This window comes from Oryx dammah, unplaced genomic scaffold, assembly GCF_014754425.2.
Source record: "Oryx dammah isolate SB20612 unplaced genomic scaffold, SCBI_Odam_1.1 HiC_scaffold_11, whole genome shotgun sequence".
NCBI classification, from domain to species: Eukaryota; Metazoa; Chordata; class Mammalia; order Artiodactyla; family Bovidae; genus Oryx; species Oryx dammah.
This window is the reverse complement of record NW_024070195.1, coordinates 43,898,127-43,919,386: the sequence shown is the minus strand read 5'-3', so window position 1 is coordinate 43,919,386 and position 21,260 is coordinate 43,898,127. Positions and strand designations below refer to the sequence as shown.

The window sequence follows — 21,260 nt, the reverse complement described above, 5'->3', positions numbered from 1 at the left end:
AGTTGATTTAGAATGTTATATTAATTTCAGGCATACAGCAAAGTGATTCAGTCATATATATATATATATATAGATAGATAGATAGATAGATATAGGAGGAGGAAATGGCAACCCAGCCAGTAATCTTGCCTGGAAAATTCCACGGACAGAGGAGCCTGGAGTCCTATAGTTCATGGAGTCGCAAAGAGTTGGATATGACTGAGCACACATGCACACATTCTTTTTCAGATCCTTTTCCCATGTAGGTTATTCCAAAATGTTGAGTATAGTTCCCTGTGCTATACAGTAGATCTCAGTCCACCACCTTTGAATCAGTCTCTACTGGTGGGAAATCTCTCCCAGGTGCCTCATTGAGTTGGAAGTGGGATTTTTGATTTTGATTTTTTAATCAACAGTGTTTCACAAGCATGTCACTTTTATTATTTCTGCAACTTTTCATACTATTTGTACTGTTATTAACAGTAGCTGACTTGGAGCTGACTTTTAAATTTTGTTTACCTTACATGAAAATATTTGTAACATTACACTTGTAAAAGATTTTTATTTTTCCTAACACACATGAAAGGCATGGTATTTTTAAAACTTTCTCCAAAAACCACCTAAAACTGTCTCACACCCCACACTGTGGAAATCACAACTTAAAGCCTATGAACGCACTTTAGATGCAGCGTGGCACAGTGGTTTGAAACTAGGGGTTCTAGGAACAGACTGCCGGGGTTCAGACCCCAGATGTGACTCTTGTTAGCTTCTCAACACTGAGCAAGTCACTTGATCTTTCTGTGCCTCAGCACCCTCATCTGTAAAATGGAGTGACCGCACCATGAATTTAATGTATACAAAATGCTTTGTTTCCCCAGCCGCACCACCTGGCTCGCAGGATCTGAGTTCCTCCACCAGGGACTGAACCACAGCCCTGGTAGTGAAAGTGCTGAGTTCTAACCACTGGACCACCAGGGAAGTCCCAGTATACACACAGCACTTCTAACAGGCTTTGGTGCATAGTAAGTCCTGGGTCGGGAAGATCTGCTGGAGAAGGGATAGGCTACCCACTGCAGTATTCTTGGGCTTCGCTGGTGCCTCAGCTGGTAAAGAATCCACCTGCAGTGCGGGAGACCTGAGTCCAATCCTTGGGTTGAGAAGATCCCCTGGAGAAGGGAACAGCTACCCACTCTAGTATTCTGGCCTGGAGAATTCCACGGACTGTAAAGCAACAGTCAGTTCTTTCAAGTACTGTGTGCTGTATATCATCTTTATTAGAACACAGTAAAAAAGAGAGCCTTTGCTCTAGAAAGGTCTGGACTGCCAACTCTGTAAAGGTGGAGAAAGTGAGCTTTTTCATAACCCCAGAACAAACTCTTTCCTGGTTCTTACCCAGCTCCTTCTTCAGATGACCTGTGCTCATAGTCTCCTGTCCTATCAAAGCCAATGGGCAAGTTTATGCCCTTACCTGTGGATCTGTCCCATCCTAAATTTTCTGAGTTAGTACAATATTCATAATGACATTTACACTTTTAATTTGGGGGAGCTGTTTGTGATTTAGGGGTGAGTGGCAGAAGTAAAGGAGATGGGGGAGGGGAGGAGGCAGGAAGGACAGAGGATGGAGGCAGAGACCAGGCCCGAGGACGTCAGTCCAGCCAGCGAGCTTCAGAAGGTGTCACGGGGCCCAACGAAGGTGCGCAATTGGCCGCCATGAGTAGGACGATACATTTATTTTCTTCTTTCTCCTTTTCTGTATTTACTGAGTTTTCTACAGTGAACAGTGTTGCTTTTATAATGAGAAAAAAATTAATAAAATGTGTCCTTGGAAAACTCCAAACAACAAGGGAGAAAGGAATTCAAATTAACAGCTACTGAGTATAAAAGAGAAGAGAAAACTCTGACAGGGTAAAATTTAAAGACCAGCAAGAATCTCAAAGGCACAGCTCAGTAAAGGTCTGAGCCTCAGAACAACTTTGCCCCCCTTTCTCTGGCAGGTACTAGGGGTTTCCACTCAGGAGCCAAGTGCCCATATGGCCCCCTCTATTTTTCAATCACAAAATTCCTCTCTAGCCCCCACCACCCTTCTCAACGCTTTTCTCTTTTTCCTTCGTCTATATTTTCTGTACTAAATCCAACATTCCCTCAGGTTCATGCTCAGTACTGTCCAACTCTCTGCAACATTTTGGACTTTCAGCCTGCTCTTCAGTCCATGGGATGCTTCAGGCAAGAATACTGCAGTGTGTTGCCATTTTCTCCTCCAGGGGGTCTTTGCAACCCAGGGATCAAGCCCAAGTCTGCTTTGTCTCCTGCACTGCAAGCAGATTCTTTACATGCGGCCCCCAAATCCAGCATTCACCTATCAGTGTTTTGGTTAATGCGAGTCCTTTTTTAAACAACCATATATCTGTCAACTTTCTTTTTTTCTTTTTTTGTTCAATAGTGTTTAGTTTAGTTTTTTTGTTTTTTACTAAAAGAAGAGTTGATTTACCATAATTCAGGTGTACATCACTTTGATGTACACCTATATATATAATATATATATATTTTATTTATACAATGATTCAGGTATGTGTGTGTGTGTATATATATATTCTTTTTCAGAGTCTTTTCTAATACAGGTTATTACAAGATATTGAATAGTCTTAAAGAACAGCACAAGTTTTACTTTCCTGTTTGAAAGATCGTATTATTCATACAAGAAACATGTGAAAACAAACTCCCTATTTGATCAGATAAAAAGGGTGAGGCTTATCAAGAATGATGACACACGCTTCTTCAGTTACTCATTTCTCCTATTTTCACATCCAAGCCTGAGTCCAAAATGAAATAACCCCATCTTCCTATTCTTTTCATTGATATTTTAAGAAATCTATTCATAGAGAGCAGCTAAATTGCATGAATCTTAGAAGGCACCTTGTATTTCCCTTAGCAAAATCTTCCAGGAGAGCTGCAGTCAGTTGCTAAACTAGCCTCCTATTTAGACTTTTTAATTTTTTTTAATTTTTGTTTTTGGCATGGTTTGCACGATCTTAGTTCCCTGACCAAGGATCGAACCTACGCCCTCTGCAAGGAAAGCACAGAGTGCTAACCACTGGACCGCCAGAGAAGTGCTTATCCTACCTTCTTAAAAAAATTATTTTATTAAAGTATAGTTGGACTTCTCTGGTGGTCCAGTGGTTAAGAATCCCCCTGCCAGTGCCTGGGACTTGGGTTCGATCTCTGGTCTGGGAAGGTTCCACCTGCGGAGGAGCAGCTGGACTCACGAGCCACAGCTACTGAGCCGGTGCCCTAGTGCCCGAGGCCCACCGCTGCGGAAGCCCGCAGCCCCGAGAGCCTGTGCTCCTCCACAAGAGAAGCCACCACAGGCAGAGGCCTGAGCACCGCGATTAGAGACAGCCCTCGTGCAACAAGGAAGACCCAGCACAGCCAGTAAGTAAATAACGTTTTAAAGTCTAGCTGGTTTACCATGTTGTATCCATTTCTGCTGTACAGCAAAGTGACTCCGTTTTATATATTTGGCTTCCCAGGCGGTGCAGTGGTAAAGAGTCCGCCTGCCAAAGGAGGAGATACGAGAGGCGTGGATTGGATGCCTGGGTCACGAAGAGGCCCTGGAGGAGGACATGGTGACCCACTCCAGCGTTCTGGCTGGGACAGTCCCATGAGTAGAGGGACCCTGGCAGGCTGCAGTCCATGGGGCTGCAAAGAGTCGGACAGAACAGAGCACGCACACACACACACACACACACACCCCCACACACACATTGTTGTTGTTTAGTCACTAAGTCATGTCGGACTCTTTCGCAACACCATGAACTGTCGTCCACCAGGCTCCTCTATCCATGGAGTTTTCCAGGCGAGATTACTGGAGTGTTGCCATTTCCTTCTCCAGGGGAGCTTCCTGACCCAGGGATTGAACCTGCATCTCTTGCACTGGCAGGTGCATTCTTTACCACTGAGCCATCCAGGAAGCCCCATATATATATATATATATATATATATATATATATATATATATACACACACATACACATAGGTATATATATATATATATATACACATACACATATATATATACCTATATATTCCCTATGGTCATATATATATGTGTGTATATATATGTATGCATATATATGTATATGTATGTATATATATTCTTTTTCATATCTTTTCACTATGATTTATCACAGGCTGTTGAATATGGCTCCCTGTGCTGTACAGTAGGACCTTGTTTATCCATCCTGTGGGTAACAGCTTGTATCTGCTCATCCCAAACCCCTACTCTGTCCCTCCCCCATCTCCCCTCCCTCAGCAGCCACAAATCTGTTCTCTCTATCCATGACTCTCTCTGTCATAGGTAAGTTCGTGTCGTATTTTGGATTCCACGTATAAGTGGTATCATGTATTTGGCTTTCCGTTTCTGACTTCACTTAGTAGGATCATCTCAAGGTCCATCCATGTTGCCAGAAATTTCCCATCCCTCCTTTTGATGCCGGGGGCCGGTCAGGAATGAGCAGAGGCAGTGTCTACAGGGGAAGAGCCTGGACTGACGTTGCGGCAGAGTATTTGTGGAGTCACTTATTATTAATAACTGTGTGACGTGACCAAGATACTTCATCTTGTGGCACTTCCTTTTTTCACATCTAAAATGTCAGTGACAAACAACATCTCATGAAGTCAACAGTAAATGAGATCATTTGACTCATAAAACACTTGAACACCTATGTGTCAGACCCTGTGCTAAGTTCTAGGGATATACTTTGAACAAGACAAAGTTCCAGCTCTCCAATAGGGCAGAATGTACAGGAAAGTCAAATCTGTAAATGGATGTAACCAGAGTTCTAGAAGCGGATTCCACAGAGGCTCACGAGATGGAAGGTGATATCAGATACACACGGGGAGCTTTTCAGGTCAAACACAGCCACCTCCAGGGGGCTGGGATTCTATGCTGTCAATAAGTCTCACTTCCTCAAAACTGCTCCTGCCTGTACCTAGCAATGAAAGGTGTGGTGTCTTGGAGGATTTGTTTTTTTTTTTTACTTTATTTTACTTTACAATACTGTATTGGTTTTGCCATACATCAACATGAGTCCGCCACAGGTGTACATGAGTTCCCAATCCTGAATCCCCCTCCCACCTCCCTCCCTATACCATCTCTCTGGGTCATCCCAGTGCACCAGCCCCAAGCATCCTGTATCCTGCATCAAACCTGGACTGGCGATTCATTTCTTACATGATATTATACATGTTTCAATGCCATTCTCCCAAATCATCCCACCTTCTCCCTCTCCCACAGAGTCCAAAGGCTGTTCTATACATCTGTGTCTCTTTTGCTGTCTTGCATACAGGGTTATCATTACCATCTTTCTAAATTCCATATATATGTGTTAGAATACTGTATTGGTGTTTTTCTTTCTGGCTTACTTCACTCTGTATAATTGGCTCCAGTTTCATCCACCTCATTAGAACTGATTCAAATGTATTCTTTTTAATGGCTGAGTAATACTCCATTGTGCATATATACCACAGCTTTCTTATCCATTCGTCTGCTGATGGACATCTAGGTTGCTTCCATGTCCTGGCTATTATAAACAGTGCTGCGATGAACATTGGGGTACACGTGTCTCTTTCAATTCTGGTTTCCTCGGTGTGTATGCCCAGCAGTGGGATTGCTGGGTCATAAGAGGATTTTCTTTTGTTTGTTTTGTGGGGCATTTGACTGTGCTGGGTCTTAGCTGCTGTGTGTGAGCTTTCTCTAGTTGCAGCGAGTAGGGGCTACTCTCTAGTTGCGGTTTTAGGTCTTCTCATTGCAGTGGCTTCTCTTGTTGTGGACCATGGGCTCTAGGTGCTCAGGCTCAGCCATTGTGGCTCAAAGGCTAAGTTGCCCCATGGCATGTGGGATCTTTCTGGACCAGGGATCGAACCCATGTCCCCTGCATTGGTAGGTGGATTCGTAACCACTGTACCTCCAGGGAAGTACCTGAAGGCATATTCTGTAGGTCACCTAAAACTAAACATTTTCAGATGGGGAAATTCCTGTGTAAACTCAGACCCCCAGAACCTCTGCTCTGTACAATATTCTTGGGCAAAGTCAGTCAGTAGTTATCTCATCTTCAACTTCTGCTTGCTTGCTAATGACTCTGAAATCTGCATCATCAATCCAGATCATCCTGCTGAGCTCCAAAACTACTGTCTGCTAGTGGGTACCTATCTTCCTGTTGATCCACAGGACCCACGTTTGCAACCAAAGCAACAGTGAATTCAGGGCCCTTCCCCCTTCTGCTGGTGCCTCTTCCCATTATATTCCCCGCTGTGTAGGATACACAATCTGCCCAAGCAAACGACCCTGGGGTCATCCTAGATTCCCTCTATCTTTTGCACCATTTATTAATCATCTGCCAAATCCAAATGCCATCTCCGAAATACAAAACATAGGCCCCCAGCTCTATTCCCAGAGCTGTGATCCTAGTTAAAATCTGAAATAATCTGCAGCCGCTTTTTCTGGACTGTCCCCATGACTCTCTCGTCTACTTCTAAATGGTGTTCTCTCTAAATTCTAAGGTTTCTTTCCCACAGGTAATCTGATGATGTCATCTCCAACTAAAAGCTTCCCAATGGTCTTACCTTCTTACTCCTAACCCAGCACCCAGAACCGTGTCTTCCTCCTCTCCCAGCTTGATCACTGTTGGGACAGAGTGAGGGACTGCCATGAGCCACGAATAGAAGACACATAAGAAGAGAGTCGTAGAGAAGGTCATCCTCCATGGAGGTAAATTATAGTCTGGCTTGGAAGGCACTGGAAGACTCAAATAACATAAAGGTTGTTTCATGATCACTTAGGGAATACCTGTGATGTGTCTGGCACCAAGTCAGTGGCTTAGTGAAAATGATTACAATACATGGTTCCTGGGACTTGAAGACTCCACACTCCCAGTGCAGGGGGCCCAGGTTTGACCCCTGGTCAGGGAACTGGGTCCCACATGCCACAACTAAGAGCTCACATGCCACAGCCAAAGATCCTGTGTGCTGCAACTAAGACCCAGTGTAGCCAAATAAATTAGCATCTAAAACACATGGTTCCTGCACTTGAGCTGGGAAAACTGCAACAAGCTGAGTCCTGTGTCATGATATACATATGAAGTACCACCCCAGTGCGGAGCCTGAGTTATAACTGGGAAGTTGAGGAGGGACTGCCTGAGCAATGGGGGGCTGCCTAGGATGATAAGGAAGCCAGAGAGGAAGCATGTGATGTTTTTTGGAATAGCAAGCGGGTCATTGCTGCAGGATTACAAGGAGGATGATTGGGAAACACGAGAGTGAGGGGTTGGGCGGAGGCCGTCATTCACATGTTCATCTACAAATGTTTATCTAACATTCTTTCCCATGTCTCCTATTAGTTCCATCAGCCCCAGAGAGCTATGGTTGTGTCATGGCTTAAGACGTTGAAAGTCACCAGTGAGCAGATAGAGATTCTAAGTGAAGTCACCATTGGCTTATTGCTTCCCCCTCCCCAACCTCCACTCTCAGGCCCCAGAACATGCCTTTGGATCGTTCATTACTTTTCTTGGCGGCACCATGAGGCATGCGTGATCTTCGTTCCGTGTCCGGGGATGGAGTACACGCCTCCTGCAGCGGAAGCACAGTCTTAACCATTGGACCACAAGGGAAGTCCCTCAGTATTTCTATCTTGTGTTTCACCCATAGACTAGACATGTCAACCTTTAAAAGAATTAGAATGAAAGAAAATAAACAAATTTAAAGAGAAAGAAAGGGCTTTAACACAGAAGGGAAACGTTGAACAGAAACCTCTTTGCTGCTAAGAATCTTTCAGACAAGAAGGCAACAGGGCTTAAGACACTCCCAGCCACATTCAGCGTATAGTTCTCTTGTTTCAAACGATCGAGTTCAATCATTACTCCCGTACTGGCAGTCTTTTTTTTGTGTATGTGAGTTTCTTCCTATTGAATAAGCCTCTCTTTTGGGAGCATTCTTATGGCAACAACTGTAATTACAAATCCAAGCCTGAGCTAGAAGCTGCCACGATGTGACAGCTTTTGGACAGGGAAGGTGGAGAAAGAATGAAAGCTTATAATTTTCTTTGAGGTGTCTTGAAGGCTCACAGTAGCCCTGCCCTGGTCATGTAAATAGGCAGTGACCCAGAGATTCAGAGGATAATAAGTCAGACAGTCACACAAAGTCCCTGCTCTGTGAACCACAAGTCAAGAAGCAAGAGCTGAATTCTTGATGGTGTCTTAAAAAGGAATCATTTAGAACAACAGTTCCCAATATTTTGGAATAGGAGGGCCTCTTCTTCCTGTCAAAACTTTTCATTCCTTCTATGAGTTGCCTTGTTCTTTTTGAATACATCATTCGAAGAAAGGCCTACATGATCACTAGCAGCTGCACCTTTGCTATGACTTTGAAATAAATTTCTGTGCCTCATGGATTACATTAGCATTTATGCTATTGGAAAATTTCATTAAAAAAATATGAATTCTTTGGCTGACCAACAACGCTTGGCCCGAGGAACTAGATGATATTTGCAGTGGCCCAGCAACCTATGACTTCTTCCTCTCCTTACTGTCCCTACTTGAAGGTCACAGACTTGGAATCCATTGTGTTCCTCGTACCCATTCATTTGGTTAATCGTTTCTTTTCGTTTAAAATAAAAATGTATCGGGGCTGACTATATTCTGAGTATCTCGGAGGTCACAGATGCAAAGTCAATACCTGGTACCTGCCATCAGGGAAATTTAAGTCCATTTGGGGAGATAGATGTGAACATCTGTCCCAGTAAGACTGTATGGTGGGCACCAAGCAGAGTGGTCAGTTCCATCCATCAAGGGAGAGGAGTTGGAAAAGCTTTCCTGTGAGAGGAGTATCAACCAGCTATGGCCACAGTAGGGTTGCAGCTCATGGCTCAAAGACACAGTGACTTAAAACAATGGTCCTCAGGCTCACGGTCTACTGGACAACAGCCAACTCACTGGGCTGAACTTGACTGCAAGCTCTGGGTTCCAGCTCTAGGCTGCTGATTGGGTTTGCATTCACTCCACATGGCTCTTCTCTTCCTTAGATCTGAATTTGTTCTCAGAGTGGGTCTCTAAAGAGCAAGAGAGCTCAACAGTGCAAAAACAGTAAGTCTCACCTCTCACTGAGGTCACTAAAATTCCGGTGGCCAAAGCGAGTAAGGTGGCCACGTCCAAAGTCAAGGGGCTGGGCAGTACACTCCACTTTTCCACGGTGTTGGTGTGGATGCTCTCCAGGGGAGTAAAGAAACTGGGGCTCCAAACTCAATTTACTATAAGAGAAGACCTTGGCTCTATATCCTGAGAGATGAGCTCAAGTTTACCAGGTAAACCTAAACATCTAAAACAAAAGATCAAGAAAGATCAAGCAACATTCATGCATAGTATCTGACCTCCAAGAAGAGTCCTGAGGGTAGAAGTCAGGCGTGATCTGGGGGACCCGTGATCAGCATCTGTCACGGAACAGACCAGAGCCACCAGCACACAGTGATGAGCACAGCCTTGGGGCTGCCAGAGCTACATCGAGCTAGAAGAGGTTTAATGAAAGGCCTCCTTCGGCTGCATCTCGGCCCAGATCAACCACGAGGGGCCATTTGAACCCGGTGTCTCCGGTTTGATGGACAGTGACTCTTAAAAGAGGAAAAGCAGGACTCCCATTCTGTGCTGCTTTCCATAGGAATCCATTCTTCAAGCTTCAAGGACTGGATTAGTCTCCTGTTTCTGCTGTTGCTGTTCAGTCACTCAGTCGTGTCCAGCTCTTTGCAGCCCCAGGGACTGCAGCACACCAGCCTTCCCTGTCCTTCTACATCTCCTGGAGCTTACCCAAACTCATGTCCATTGAGTCAGTGATGCCATCCAACCATCTCATCCTCTGTCGTCCCCTTCTCCTCCCACCTTCAGTCTTTCCCAGCATCAGGGTCTTTTCTAATGAGTCAATTCTTCACATCAGGTGGCCAAAGTATAGGACCTTCAGCTTCAGCATCAGTCCTTCCATTGAATATTCAGGACAGATGTCCTTTATGATTGACTGGTTTGATCTCCTTGCAGTCCAAGGGACTCGCAAGAGTCTTCTCCAACACCACAGTTCAAAAGTATCAATTCTTCAGTGCTCAGCCTTCTTTATGGTCCAACTCTCACATGCCTACATGACTACTAGAAAAACCATAGCTTTGACTATAAGGACCTTTGTTGGCAAATTAATGTCTCTGCTTTGTAATATGCTGTCTAGGTTTGTCATAACTTTTCTTCCAAGGAGCAAGTGTCATTTAATTTCATGGCTGTAGTCACCATCTGCAGTGATTTTGGAGCCCAAGAAAATAAAGTCTGCCATTGTTGCCACAAAGTGATGGGACCAGATGCCATTAGTTTTTTTTAATGTTGAGTTTTAAGCTAACTTTTTCATTATCCTCTTTCATTTTCATCAAGAGGCTCTTTAGTTCTTCACTTTCTGCCATAAGGGTAGTATCAACTGCATATCTGAGGCTATTGATATTTCTCTGGGCAATCTTGATTCCAGCTTGTGCTTCATCCAGCCCAGCATTTCTCATGATGTACTCTGTATATAGTTAGATAAGCAGGGTGACAATATACAGCCTTGATGTACTCCTTTTCCTATTTGGAACCAATATGTTCCATGTCCAGTTCTAACTGTTGCTCCGTGACCTGCATGCAGATTTCTCAGGAGGCAGGAAAGGTGGTCTGGTATTCCCGTCTCTTGAAGAAGTTTCCAGTTTGTTATGATCTACATAGTTGGCATAGTCAATGAAGTAGAAGTAGATGTTTTTCTGGAACTCTCTTGTTTTTTCTATGATCCAACGGATGTTGGCAATTTGATCTCTGGTTCCTCTGCCATTTCTAAATCTAGCTTGAACATCTGGAAGTTCTCAGTTCATGTACTGTTGAAGCCTAGCTTGGAGAATTTTTAGTATTACTTTGCTAGCATGTGAAATGAATACAATTGTGCGGTAGTTTGAGCATTCTTTGGCATTGCCTTTCTTTGGGATTGGAATGAAAACTGACCTTTTCCAGTCCTGTGGCCACTGCTGAGTTTTCCAAATTTGCTGGCATATTGAGTGCAGCACTTTCACAGCATCGTCTTTTAGGATTTGAAATAGCTCAACTGCAATTTCATCACCTCCACTAGCTTTGTTCATAGTGACACTTTCTAAGGCCCACTTGACTTCACATTCCAGGATGTCTGGCTCTAGGTGAGTGATCACACCATCATGGTTATCTGGGTCATTATGATCTTTTTTGTATAGTTCTGTGTATTCTTGCCACCTCTTCTTATCTTCTGCTTCTGTTAGGTCCATACCATTTCTGTCCTTTATGTGCCTGTCTTTGCATGAAAGAGAGGGGGATTCTTTCATGTTTTGAGAGGGACAATTTCCCCCCATCCTTCTTGAATTCTGTTGTATAATCTAATCACTAAATTGACCCGAGACAGAATAATAGGCGGAAAAAAAAAAAACCATACAATTCATATGTATGGAGGTCTTATAGAACAGACCTAAGAAGTAACCAAGGCAGTCAACTTTGAGATTCTTTAGACAAAGAAACAAAACATGTGTGAGGAATGGAGAAGATGAAGAAACTGAGACTTAGGTGATTAATTAGTGAAGAATCTAAACAGAATTGGGCTTGGGTGATAAATTAGTAAAGAAGAAACAAGGTTGTTTCTAGAGGCTTCTTGGCAGCTTTCACATGGGAGACCTATTTCCTGTTTTCAGGGAGATGGAAGGGAGGGTCAGAGTGTCCTTGTATCAGCTGTTTCTTATGTAACTTTCATTCAAACTAATCAATATGTCACTTTGGCATATTTGGGGCCAGATTGCCTTGGGCCCCAACACCACTGTCACCAAATTACTGCAAACTTAAATCAGCTTTAAATCAGCACACATCTGACTTTCCTGATGGTCCAGTGGTTAAGAAGTCACCTGCAGGAGACAAGGATTTGATCCCTGGTCCAGGAAGATCCCACATGCCACAGGGCAACTGAGCCTGTGTACCACAGGAGAAGCCAGGGCAGTGAGAAGCCCATCCACCAGACTGGAGGAAGCCCACGCTCAGCAACCAAGCCCCAGTGCAGCTGGAAATAAATACACACATAAAGACTTCTAAAAAGCCTTAGAAAAGCACACATTTATCATTTTACATTTATACATTTTACAGTGGAGGTGAGAAGTCTAAAATGGGCTAATGAGCTAACAAGGAGCTGCTCTCAGGGCTGCATTCCTTCTGGAATCTCCAGGAGAGACTGTTTCCTCACCTTTGCAGCTTCTGGAGGCCACCCGTTTTCCTGGGGGTATGCTTCCTCTGTCTCCAAAGCCAGCAGAGCAGCACCTTCAAAACCTTCTCTGACTCTGAACTTCTGCTTCCCTTTTCCCTTGTGATTGTATTGAACCAGCTAGAGAGTCCAAGATGAGATCCATATTTTAAGGACAGCTGGGGCTTCCCTGGTGATCCAGTGACTAAGACGCTGAGCTCATAATGCAGGGGGCTTGGATTCGATCCTTCATCAGGGAAGTAGCTCCAACATGCCACGCCTAAAGATCCTTTATGCTGCAACTAAGACCCGACGCAGTCAAATAATAAATAATTATGTTCGAAAAAAGTAAATAAGAAGAGTTGATTAGCAATCTTCATCCCACCTTACTGGGTAACACAGGGACATGGACATCCTTGACAGGCCATGATTCTGCCTAGCGCACCTCCTACTGGTGGTTATGTTGTATGACAGAGCAAGGCTTTCATTCTTTTATGCTCTCACTTTTGAATCAGGAGAATAATAAGCAGAGAATTACTTAATAAGGGAATACATTGAAACCCAGATAGTTATATGGCAACACAGTCTAGTATAATCATTACTTACTGCTTCTTCAGCTACCTCAGAGTACTTCTGCTGTGTCCAGTTGGCCCTTGTCTGACTTGCAATCATCTGTTAACTTGTCTGTCTCCTCAGCTCTAAGCAGGCATGGAGTTAAAAATAACTGCGCAGTAGCTGGAGAAGGGTGAGCAAAAATCACATTAGACACTCATTGTGTACATTCATCAGGGAGGCTATATGTGACCTGTACTTAAAGAAGAGTCACCTTGGGACCAAGGTCATACAGCTAACAGCACAGAACAGGGCTTGAACTCACGCCAAGATCTGCCCAACTTTAAAGCCTTTTTTTTTTTTTTGCTTCCTATGGGGCTGGGTCACAGATTTTGTTTTCAAAAGGCATCAGTTGTTTCTTTTTTTTTTTTTCCTATCATCCCTACTAAGTTTCTGGAGTATTCCAGTTTTAAGATATAACTTTGAAAAGTACGTGATGAATATATTTGCCCAAACCCATCAAATTACAAAACCAAGAGTGACCTGTAAACCTTGGGTGATATTTATATAATTATTTAGAATATTTGTATACTATTCTAAATCCTACATTGTCATTTCAGCAATCTTCACAGCATCTTTACCAAGGACCATGCTAGGTCCTATGTCAAAAACTCACTCTATGTGCTGATTCGTAAGAAACAACTTCTCATCTGTCCCAGTTTCATCCTGAGATTGCAGCAATTCAGTCACATCTTCAGGCTCCACTTCTAATTCTAGGTACATTTTCCCACCACATTTGCAGTTGCTTCCTCCACTGAGGTCTTGAACCGTTCAGTCATCCATGAGTGCTACCAAAAGGTGAGTGTGGGGTCCAGCTGCTCACCACCCAAAAGCCAACAAAGAGGCCAGGCTAGTGGAAAGGGAAGTTTGCTGTATTTCAAACGCTGGCAACTGGGGGTGGAGGGTGGCGGACACCTGTCCAAAGTCCAACTTCGCCCCTGCCCCTGACGGTGGGAGCTTTTATAGACAGAGTATTGAGGGGGGCGGGTTACATGCAGAAACAGCACAGTCATCTCTAACAGTTGTCTTCAAATTGGTCCTCAGTGGTCTGATCAGCATCATCTTGGTTGTTTTAGGTGCAGTTAATCTTCAGTTCCGGGGTGCACTTGTTCCCCTTTCTTTGCGGCCAGTTCTCGGAACCGTGGCAGCTGAAGTACAGTCTGACCATCATGCAGTTAACTTCTCCACCTGGTGTTTTAGTATCTACAAGACGGCTCACAGGATATGGCTCAGAATATCCTCCGCAGCCCTTGAGAAGGAACGAAAGGTCCTTGACTGTGCTTAATGACTACATTGTTGTTATTTGGTCTCCTGTGGCTGTTTCCCTTTGTCTCAGCATTTCCCACTTCTCTGATAAAACTTATTCTTTAAAGTTTTCCACAGACAAAAGGCATGCAGAGGATATGGTCAGGGAGCAATGACCACAGGGTTGCTCCATTTCTGAGGAATCAGCTTCTTCCAAACTCCTGGTAACCTTGATGTTTTGACCTCTTGCCATGAATCACCGATGTTCTTCATGGCCTCCGAGATGGTGAATCCTTTCTGGGCAATTGACCTTGCTCAGGTCCATCATAGGAAGCACTTTCTATGGCATCTGTTCCTTAAATCATAAGACTAGAAAGTTGAAATTACCCCTTGATCCGTGGGCTGCCGAGTGGATGTCCTGTTACCAAGCGTGAAAACAACATGAGCCTCCTTGCACAGCACCATCAGAGCTCTCCGTCGACCATGTGCGTTCTCAGTGAGCAGTAACATTTTGAATAAAAAGCTTTTTTTTTTTTTTCTGAAACCACGTTGTAAACAAGATGTGATATCACCCAGGTTTTGTTGTTCCATTTATAGGGCACAGGCAGGGTAGATGTCAGGTAATTCTTTCAACTTTTCAAAATCACGTGTTTTATTTTCGGCAGTGCTGGGTCTTCGTCGCTGCTCAGGCTTTTCTCTAGCTGGGTGCGAAGCCTTCTCATCCCAGTGTCTTCTCTTGCTGCAGAGTAGGGGCTCCGGGGTGTGGGAGTGTCCGTGGTTGCTGCCCCCTTGCTCTGGAACACAGGCCCCACAGTTGCGGTGCGGGGGCTTCATTGCTCCGAGGCGTGTGGGATCCTCCAAGACCAGAGACCAAACCCATGTCTCCTGGATTGGCAGGCGGATGCTTTACCTCTGGGCCAAGGAAGCGCTGATTTAGTATAAAGGTCCTAGGATTTGGGGAATGGTGAGAGAGCACTGGCTTCAACTTCAAGTTGTTAGCTGCCTTAGCCCCTAACAAGAGAATCAGCCTGCCCTTTGAAGTTTTGAAGCCGGACATTGACTTCTCCTCTCCATCTGTGAGAGTTCCACATGGCATCTTCTTCCAGTAAAAGGCTGTGTTGCCCATATGGAAAATCTGTTCAGTGTAGCCACATTCATGAGTTATCTTAGCTAAATCTTCTAGATTAACTGGTGCAGCTTCTACGTTAGCACTCGCTGCTTCACCTTGCACTTCTACGTCAGGGAGGTGGTTTCTTTCCCTAAAGTCATGACCCAAACTCTGCCAGCCTCAGACTTTTCTTCTGCAGCTGCCTCACCTCACTCAATTCTTCATAGAATTGAAGGGAGTATGTTGTGGCTGGTTTGACTTTCTACCCAGAGATTAATCTTTTCTCCATATCAGCAATAAGGTCACCTCACTTTCTTATCACTCATCTTGTTCACTGGAGCAGCACTTTTAATTTCCTTCAAGAACTTTTCCTTTGCAGTCATGACTTAGCTAACAGTTTGGCACAAGAGGCCTAGCTTTTAGCCTAACTTGGCTTTCAACACGCCTTCCTCGCTAAGCTTAATTATTTCTAGCTTTTGATTTAAAGTGAGAGACGTGCAACTCTTCCTTTTATTCAAACACTTGGAGGCCATTGTAGAGTTACTAACTGATGTAATTTCAAATTTTGTTGTGTCTCAGGGAACAGGAGGGCCCTAGGAGAGAGCCGGGGGGAGCAGCTAGTCGGTGGAACAGGCAGAACGCACACGACATTCACTGTTTAAGTTTGCCTTCTTACCTGGGCACGGTTCACGGAACTCCAAAACAATCACAGTCACAACATAAAAGGCCACTGACCACAGATCACTTTAACACACAATGAGAACAAAAACAGTTTGAAGTCTTGTGCAAATTACTGAAACGTGACAGAAATACGAACTGAGCAAATGTGGCCAAAGTGGCTCTGACACACTTGTGTGAGGCAGGTTACCACAAACCCTCAATCTGTAAAAAATGCAGTATCTGTAAAGCACAAGAAAATGCATTAAAATGAGGTCTGCCCATAAGTGATAATATACAAGAAAGATTCAGTTGACAGTTTTTTTTATCTCAATGTTTTGATTTCAAGATTTGTCCATGTTAATATGTGGATAGAAACATTTATTTTAACTGCAATATTGTATTTCATTGTATGACTATAATGTTTATTTTCCCTATGAACATTTCCCCTAATGTTTATTTTCTTCTTTAAATGCATATCCTCATGGCCTTGGGGTTCAGTTACTAATGGCACAGTTCCTCAAACTGAGAACTGCAGACTGGTTAGCATTTCATCGCCAGGAACTGCAGAAGTGCAGAATAAGCACTTAGAAACTTCAAAAGTTATTCATCTGAGACTTTTACATCTATGGAATCTAATAATAAAAAAATTATTCAGGCTTATATTTTGTAGGTCTGTTGTTATATTTCATTTGTTTTATGAATTTTATTTATTTTTTAATTTATCTGTTTTAATTGGAGGCTAATTACTTTACAATATTGTAGTGGTTTTTGCCATACATTGATATGAATCCGCCACGGGGGTACATGTGTTCCCCATCCTGAACCCCCTCCCACCTTCCTCCCCCTTCCATCCCTCTGCACCAGCCCTGAGTACCCTGTCTCATGCATCAAACCTGGACTGGCGATCTATTTCACATATGATAACATACATGTTTCAGTGCTATTCTCTCAAATCATCCCACCCTTGCCTTCTCCCACATTTTATGAAGTTTTTTTTTTGCTTTATCCTTATAAATATGTTGATTCTCAATAGGTTGGAAATTCAAAAGGGAAACACTGGATTCTCATGATAGCATTTCAGAATTTCTGTAGTTTCCATCCAGAGGGCTTCCCAGGTGTCACAGTGGTAAAAAAATAATAAACCCACCCGCCAATGCAGGAGATGCCAGAGATGTGGGTTTGATCTCTGGGTTAGAAAGATCCCCTGGAGGAGGAAAGGCAACCCACTCCAGTACTCTTGCCTGGCAAATTCCATGAACAGAGGAGCCTGGCGGGCTGCAGTCCATGGGGTCACACAGAGTTGTACACGACTGAGCGCACACACACACATTCCACCCAGAAGAGGTGTTTCTGAGCGATGAATAGGGGCATCTTTAGCTCTTTAGGTATTTACACTCCAGTACAGTCAACCTTACATGCAGTAAATGAGGGTTTCCTTTTCCCCATAGCTGCACTGGGTGTGTGCTTCATCACTCAGTCATGCCTGACTCTTTGTGAGTCTTTGGACAGCGCCAGGCTCCTCCATCCATGGGATTTCACGAGCAAGAATACTGGAGTGGGTTGCCATTTCCTCCTCCAGGGGATCTTCCTGACCCGGGGACTGAACCCACGTCTCCTGTCTCCTGCATTGCAGGTGGATTCTTTACCCACTGAGCCATCGGGGAAGCCCACAGTTGCATTATCAAACTTAATCTTTCCTAATAGAGTTGAAACCTGGGAAATAATATCACTATCATTAATTTCAAATTAACACTTGAAATCTATTAGGTTGCCATTTGTGTGACTTGAACAAGGGAGATTTTCTCAGTTGGCCATTGTGGGAAAAATATTTCCTTAACAAGTTCTAGGAGGTAAAGCATTCTAACAGGTAGAACTGGTTTGGATGAGGAAAAGCCTAAGAATAGCTGGTTGTGACTTGATGAGAAACAGGAAGCGCTACCTGTAGCAAGTCAGGGCTCAGGCAGACATTCTTGTATATGCATCTTACCTGGTATTCTGGGTTTGGGACAATCATTCCGTCATCACCACTAATACACTTCAGTGGAGGCGTTTTCACTCAGAATTCTGTATCTGACATCCCGATCTGATCATCCTGTGATTTTTCTGGTGCTAATAAGATGAAGACACAGGTGGTACTCAGAGGGTCTGAGGTGGAGATTCAGGAGAAGGAAGGGGCCACCAGGCCAAGAAATAGGATGTCATCAGTTTCTCTCCCCCAGTGAAGTGAAAGTGTTAGTCGCTCAGGCATGTCTGACTCTTTGCGACCCCATGGACTGTAGTTCACCAGGTTCCTCTGTTCATGGGATTCTCCAGGCCAGAAGACAGGAGAGGGTAGCCATTCCCTTCTCCAGGGGAACTTCCCGACCCAGAGAGCGAACCCAGGTCTCTTGCATTGCAGGCAGATTCTTTACCGTCTGAGCCACCAGGGAAGCCCCTTTCCCCGCTAACTAGTAGCTTATACAAATGGAACCTGAGGGAGTCGGTGTGTCATTGATAGATCAGAAATCCACAGGATTTTTGAGAACTGTGTCATGGGATGAGGCTTTGGAAGTGAAGAGAGGAGTGGGTGTACGTGCATTTTGCTTGTGAGGGGTGTGAGTCCTTGAAACCCGTGAGAGGGCTCCGCTTGAGAGTGCACTCATAACTGATGTCTAAACACACCCTGGTCAGCCTGACCTCCTGGATTTCCGGCCCCCAGAGGGCCAGGGTCCTCCTACACTAAACCTGGTGACTTGTTTTCCCTATCAGAACACTGAGGCGGTAATATCATGGCAGTTCTGCACATAAGCCTTGACAAGGCTAAGCAGCCTCCTCTCTCTACTTTGGGGATCCCTGAGCTGCCGTGTAAGAATTTCAGATGCTCCCCTCGGGCGATCACATGGGGAGGCCAGGTGGGGAGGGAAACGCCCTGGATCACAAGTAAGAAAGTGTGAAGCCCAGTGGCCCAGCTGTCCCTCAAGGCGTCAGTGAATGAAGCTGTTCCGGTCCGCATCCAGCTGCAGCCGCAGGAGGGACCCCAGGGAGACCGGCAGAGCTGTCCACTGAATCCGGCCCTCTACGGAGTCATCAGCAACGGCTGATTGTTGCTGATTTCAGCCATTACTTTTTGGAGTGGTAACAAAGCAACGACTTTATAATATGAATTTACTTCATGAATATGCTCAGTTGCTCCTTTATTAGAGGTTCTTCCGTTTCTCCCCACCATGTTTTGTAATTTTCTGTGTCAAGATCTTGCAGAGTATTTTTGGTTTGGTTCTTAGACATACGCTTTTTGTGTTCTGTTGATAAATATCAATAGTATTAGTTATATACAGAAATAAACTACATGATTTTGTTCATTGTCCATCTATGCAGTGAACTTGTTCAATTCTCCTATTAATTCTAATAGTTTATCTGCAGATATCTTTGCTTTTTCTGCACATGAAATTATATTATATATAAATGATTACAGATTTATTTCTCTTTTTCTAACCCCAAAGGGCTTCCCTGGTGGCTCAGTGGTAAAGAATCTGCCTGCCATGCAGGAGACTCAGGTTCAATTCTTGGGTGAGGAAGGTCCCCTGGAGAAGGGAATGGCCGGCTACCCACTCCAGTATTCCTGACTGTAGAATCCCATGGACAGAGGAGGCTGGCAGGCTACAGTCTATAAGGTCACAGAGTCAGACATGACTGAGTGACTTTCAGTTTTACTACTTTTACGAGAGAGAGGGAAATGGAGCAGGTTCTTGCCCGCCTCCCCCAACCCCGCACCATGCCCTCTGCCTTTTGTCTGAGAAAAACTTGAGTCAAAAAATAAGTTTAATCAGAGAAGTGAGAAATGCTGAAACAAAGGAAAACAGTCAAAGGAAACTAAATAATAATAATATTGTCACTAAGCATAGTCAAGGCCCTTTAGTTCTTTCTCAAGGGCTGTGGATAATATTCTGAGCCATATCTGTGAGCTGTCTTATAGATACCAGAACACCAGGTGGAGAAGTTAACTGCATGATAGCCAGACCGCACCCAGTACTTGAGCTGCCAAAATTCCGAGAATTGACTGCAAAGAAACGGGGGGGAAATGGACCCTGGAACTGAAGATTGACTCTACCTAAACCAACCAAGATGATGGTGGTCAGACCACTGATGACTAATTTGAAGATGACTGTTAGAGACGGCTGTACTGTTTCTTCATGTAGCCCCCACCCACCCCACCCCACCCCACACACGCTGTCTATAAAAGCTCTTACCCCCTGCTTGTCGGGGGAGGGCGGTTATCCGTCAACCAGCCCCCTGCCCCCTCCACCCCCAGTTGCCAGCATCTGAAATAAAGCAAACTTTCCTTTCCACCAACCTGGCCGGTCTATTGGCTTTTAAGTGGCGAGCCACCGAACCCTTGGCACCCTTTTGATAACAAGAGTGCCCTGTAACTTCTTTCCTTGTATCTCATTGTCAGGTTTGGGTATCAAGCTTATGTGGGTCTCATAAAAAGTCCTTCTTTTGCTATTCTCTGGAAATGTTTGTGGAAGACTGATGTTATTACTGTTTTAAATATTTGATAGAACTCACGAGAGAAGCATCTAGAATAGGAAAGAGTTTGATGTCAGAGGCTCAATTCCTCTGTTCCAGATTTTTTAATTTTTATTTACTTATTTGTTTGGCCATGTGGAGTCTTAGTTGCAGCACACAGGAACTTCGTTGCCTCACACGGGATCTTTCTTATTGGCGTGGGAACTTTCCACTGAGGCAGGCGGCCTCTGCGGTGAATGGACTCAGGATTTGAGGCTTTCAGGCTTAGTTTCTCCTTGGCATGTGGGATCTTAGTTTCCCAGCCAGATATCAAACCCGTGTCCCCTGCACTGCAAGGAGGATTCTTAACCACTGGACCAGCAGGGAAGTCCCCAGATCTAGATTTTAATCCTATTTTTTACTGTGTCCATTTAGGTACACTGGGGTTTTATCCGAATCTAAATTTTGAAAATTATTGGCATAAAATTATTCACATGGACATCCTATGACCTTTCCAAGGACTCTGTTCATCCCTGGCATTATTTACACATCTCCTCCACCTCTTTTCTTGATCAGGCTGGCCAAGTGACGTGAAAGTCACTAGTCGTGTCCAACTCTTTTCGATTCCATGGACTATACAGTCCACGGAATTCTCCAGGCCACAATACTGGAATGGGTGGCTTTTTCCTTCTCCAGGGAATCTTCCCAACACAGGGATCGAACCTAGGTCTCCTGCATTGCGGACAGATTCTCTACCATCTGAGTTACCAAGATCAGACTGGCCAAGTGTTTGTCAATTTGTCCTTTTTTCTCAGATAGAGTGTTTAGATCAAATAATCCTCACTGTAAGTTTGTTGTCTGCTTCATACCTTGTGGTTCA

At 44.2% G+C, this 21,260-nt stretch overlaps 1 long non-coding RNA gene across 1 annotated transcript; it reads left to right on the top strand.

The window, feature by feature from the left end:
* The first annotated feature begins 4,584 nt into the window (after positions 1–4,584).
* Positions 4,585–21,041, top strand: LOC120869872. Its single transcript, XR_005722648.1, has 3 exons — positions 4,585–4,597; positions 18,115–18,124; positions 20,967–21,041. It is a non-coding gene; the product is annotated as an uncharacterized LOC120869872 (long non-coding RNA).
* The last annotated feature ends 219 nt before the right edge of the window (positions 21,042–21,260 follow it).